We start from the raw sequence: 5,443 nt of genomic DNA on the forward strand, positions 1-5,443 counted from the left end.
CCAGTCCGTGGGAGTGATTTATCTGGGGATGGCTCTCAGCCGGAGGTGGGAGGTCCAACTGCAAAGAACCAGCCGACGACGACGACGACTGCTCTTACGCAGCGTGAAGGAGAGAAGAAGCAGACAAAACTTACGACACAGATAAAAAAAATATGTTACGACACAGTTGAGATGTCTACGCACAATTCGGTTCACTGGCACCGTCTGTTTCTCACTATGAGGTAAGATTTAAAAAAAAAAAAAAAAAGGGAAATGCAACGGTTGTCTCCACGCGACCTGTAACACACACAGGTAAACAAAGTGGAAATCACTGCACCGACTGAATCACAGTTGTTATCCCTTCTGTTAAACTATATAACACACACACACACGCATTTGACCCAAACCCCTGCCCAGCTGTGCACATGTGTGCAATGTTTTATCCACGAGGATAGTCCCAGGTGTGTTTGAAAGTGAAATCAGTTATTTTACTGTTGTATTTACACGTTTAAATGTACTAATGTACTCAATTATTGATAAAACAGTAAATGAGTGATGGTAAACTATTTTGATAATTCATTATTCAGGTGTTTTTAAGGATTACATTTCTTTATATGTGAATATTTGATGGGTTCATTGCTCCATTTGACAAAGAGATCATTCAATCCGAATAAATGCATTTTGGTTTGTGGATAAAGCAAGACATCTGACATTGCTTTTTTTTAAATCAACAAATACTTGATTAATCGCAACTACAATTGACCGGTGAATCGAGTATCGAAATAACCGTGCGTTGCAGCTCTGCAGCAGACAGAACATCTTTCAACTGGAAGGTTGAAGGTTGTGGGTTTGATTCCCAGCTTTGCTACTACTACATGCCGATTGTGTCCTTGAGCACGCAGCTTGATGCGTGATAGAAAAATGTGCTGCACATAGATGCATTGTATGAGTGTGTGAATGGACAAAACTGTAGTGTAAAGCAGCTTTGAGTGGTCACCAAGACTAAAAAAGCAATCTGTAAATATCTATAAATACAGACCATTTACCATCTTTAGTTTGTGGAAACACGGATCGATCTTTTCTGGATTAAACAAACTTATTGCGTTAATAAGAAAGTGACAGATTTGTGAATAATGGAAATAAGTACATTTTCCTGAGGAGATAACTGTCAATCATTTGTTTCTGGTCTTATTCAATAAAGAAAAGGAAACCAATTTTCAAAATGAAGTTCTCTTTTAGAGGAAAATAGACTTGACATCACATGACACCATGTGATTGACGGCTTGTATCATCCAATAGGCGCCTGGTTGCAGGTGATGTTGAATTTCTGACTATGGCACCGGCTTCACAACAGTTTTTCTTGTTGACCCCATGTTCATTTCTTCTATACACAGTCTATGGTTCCAGGTCTGGTTTTATCCTACTAAAGTGCACCATTACTAAAGTGTCTTTACTGCTCTGTGACGTCCTGGCTCATGTTCTGCCACCAAACACTGATGGAATGCAGTATATTGGCCTGTAGGTGTTACACGGTGCAGGGAATGATCAGCAGGAATTAGGTCGCAGGGTGTCGGTGTCTGTAAAATCTCCAGTAGCCTGAACTTTCAATGTCTGGAAGGTGTTCATATGTCCACAAGGGCTTATTGAAATGATTCATCCATGATGTTGCAAACTTACTTGTATGAGCAAGAGGAGAGCTCCTTATCTCCGCCTGTTCTGTTTCGTTATGTTGTGCAGTGGGGGAAAAAGCATGGGGTGTGTTTTAAAGTTGATCAGGTATTTGTGTTTGTTCAAATTTAGTCATTTTCCTCCAGTTTTAGAGACATTTTTTGTTGTAAACACTGAAAGAAAAAAAGAAAAAGTGTCCGCTTTGTGTATAGAAAGAAACCCCCCGTAATGTTTATGTTTTAAGCAGTTAGCACACTTGTTTACATTTCCCATGAGTGGTAACTTCCGCCATGACTTTAGTCTCCCTCTTGGGAGATTTTGGGCAAGAAACACTCCACACACACATTGACAAAGAAAGAACCTTGGTGTCAGTTGGTATCTGCAGAATAATTATAAATAAACTCATGTCCTGACTTTTTTTTTGGGTCATTCAAAAGATATAAGGAAATATAATGAGAAGGTAAAAGCCTGATGGAAGGGATAATCAAAGTCATAACATAAATGCATAGAGATAGTGTGCATAGATTGTCACCGACACATGTTTAGATCACACCCACTGATACATTACTCAGCTGAAATCTCTGTCCAGTAGACTCTTTTTTTTAAATCTGTTGGTGGTGTATGACGTGCAGACTCTCTGAAACGTGGACTATCTGAGATGTTCTACCGTATATATCCCCGCGTCATGCGTCTGTTATGTAAGAGGATGAAGAGTATGCGAAGCACTTTATGTGAGATTGTGTTTTATGAACACGACCCAGCTGAGGAAAGGCCACTTCTGAGCGGAGAAGGCTCGACATGTGTTTCCAATTACTGACCTGAATACAATCTCATCATCTGTGTGCAAACACAACCGATGTGTGATAGTTGTCCTTAGTTTGAGTTCTGTTCCTTTCTTACTTACTTTTACAGTACTTTGCACTTTCCACATCTTCTCATGCACGTTTCTCGTATCATTTCCATTCCATTCCAAACATCTAAAATGAGACTTCACATATGAGATGTATTGAATAATCTGGACATTGCAGTCTCTCTGGTACCAGCTGTCTCTCTGCATTCCTCATTATCTGTGGAGCCTCTGACAATGTCATTGTTTTGTGTTGAACTTGAACTTTGTTAATTCTGTACTCCAGAGGGACAGACAGCCTCAGGCCTGGTTAGAGAGAGGAAAATGTGCCGTTGCGTCACCGTTGTTATAATGAGTTCATCATAGTTCTATTCATCTGATGTACTGCCCTGATAGAGATGTGCAGATGTTTAAATGTGATTTTAAGTTTGACTTAATACAAAATAATACACGTTTCACTTAAGGTCGGACCAAGTGGCGACCAGAAGTAACCTATAAGAATCTGAACTGGAGCGTTGAGATTTGTGATTTGGCCAGCGCCATGTTTAGGTTTTGAAACTGGAAATTCACAACCAGTGAAGTAGAAGCAGTTATTCATCTTTTATATACTTTTTAAGTTGGAGCCCTAAACTAATATAATTTCCTAAACATCCCTTCTGTTAGTAGAGAAATGCGATGAGTGACAATGAAGCTGGAACTCCTCGTTTGAAGTCATCATCTGGTTATTGTGCACGCCATCTGTCTGTTATGGCTTCACATCTAGATATATACGCACTTTCCTATGGTTAAATTAGTTGTTTTTTTTTAATGTTAATTGGACATTAAAAGTGAATCACACAGAATATTGGACAGCAGCAACAGACACAATTATATTTAGCACATAAACTACAATTATCAGTTATTATTTAATAAAAAAACACTTGCGGTCTTAGATGTTTGGAATCGACTGGATGGATAAGAGAAAAAAAAAGTGACAAGATGAGGCAGGAGTGTGAAATGAAGTTACTGGAAAGAGAAAAAGAAAGTTGTAAAGCTGAAAGTAAAAAAAGAAAGAGTGAAAATCTGAAGGTTTTAGTGAGGCCAAAGCTGTATTAGTAATCCAAACAGACAGAAGTAAGAGAAGTGAAAAGGGAGGGGAGATACCGTGAGTGAATCGTGAGCGCAGAGTTGAGAAATTTGGGCAGTTTGTGCTGATGGGTGGAAAAATATCGTACTGTAACTTTACTATTGCATCAGCATCCTGAGAAAGTGGACAAGGGTCACAGCTGCAAAGCCTCTGTACAACTGCAGCGTGTTGTCTTTTAGTCTTTCTCCAAACCTTTTCTCAATATTACGCTCTCTTGGTTTTTTTTTCTTCCTCTTTGTCTCTCCTTCTGGTTTTGATTTTCAGGAGCAGCTGACTAGAATTACTCTTTGCCTTTCTCCTTCATCTTCTTCTTTTTCCTCCTTTTCTCTCTATCTCATTCTTTCTGCGCCTTGGCACCATTATGTGTCTTTCTAACTGTCACTTCACGGTGGAGACTCCAGTACATTATTCCTTTATTATACAGTGTATTTCCATTTTGTTTACCTGCAGGTCTCTGTATTTTGTGAACTCTATTCATTACTCTGTATTTATAGTCACAGCTGGGTGGTTGGGACAGTTGTGGACAGGCCTTGACACCATGTTGCTCTTGTCATGTCAGCAAATGGAGATTATTGACTGGAAATAAAAAAAGAAAAGATGACCTTACAGCTCACCCGAAGCCAAAACATCCTGCTCGACTACTGGCTGGCTGGCTGAACTATATAGGTTGTAAACCCTGACCCTTGTTAGCAGGTGGGACATGACCCACAATAAAATAGCTAAAGTAAACGATGGGTTTATCAGTGGGAAAATCGACAGCACAGACTCTGTTGTGGGTGTTTTGGTTTTGTTTTTGTTCAGTGGGAGGAAGGGACGTGCAATCCATCTTTATGTAAAGTCACTGGTCTGGAGATGTTATTGTTGTTCAGGTGTAGATCAAAGGTTATTTCAATACATTTAAGTCTTGAACAAACAAAAACTTAGCTTATACTGTGTCGTTGAGTCATTAACACATTATCCTATGGCATGAAAGAGAAAGGTTATGACTTCATGTGTTCAGTTGAGCTCACCACGGTGTTTTTCGGAATGATAAATCTTGATCTTCCCAATCTTGCGTTTCCAACATGGTGTGTGTGGGCCAGATGGTGGAAGCTTTGACGTCATATCAGTGCGACACAGTATAAGCTGAAAGTAAATTCAAGAACAAAGGCAACACAGTAAACCACCGTTATTCATTGAAAGAGAAAGTGATGTTGAATCTTCTCTCTTTCTCTATCACACTGCAGGGAAAATTGAAAAATTAAATTTTTGTTGTTGTTTTTCCCACTCTTTACCTGTTGTTACATGGATGGGACGATTCTCTATCGACCATTTAACGGACCCTAGTGTTTCTAGTTCCATCACTCTGCTTGTTGCCAACTAATTGGACTCTATGGACTGGTTGTTTTGGTAGTGTCCATCATTTTTGATATTTAAAGCGCAAATAATTGTGAACTGAACTGAATTACTTGGTAGAAAATAAAGTTGTATATATTACACTGTGCCAAGGTTTTGTTCCGTGCAAAGGGAGAACATTTTGTCAATTGACAGATTACTTTTTCTTTTTTTTATTATTATACGATAAAAAAAATAAATACAAAAAAATAACAGATTACTAAATTCACTGATAATTGATTTACTGATTTTCTTTATAGACTGTCCAGGATGTTCCCTGCCTTTCGTCCTACGTCAGCTGAGATTGGCACCAGCGCCCTCCAGTGACCCTCATGTGGAGGATAAAGTCCGTGGAAGATGAGTGAGTGAGTGACTTTCTTTGCTTTATATAAGACGTTTGAGAACATCATCATTTTGAGGGTTGGGTGAACATCGATCAACATTTCCTG

Source organism: Solea solea, chromosome 2 (genome assembly GCF_958295425.1).
Source record: "Solea solea chromosome 2, fSolSol10.1, whole genome shotgun sequence".
In the NCBI taxonomy this organism is placed as follows: Eukaryota; Metazoa; Chordata; class Actinopteri; order Pleuronectiformes; family Soleidae; genus Solea; species Solea solea.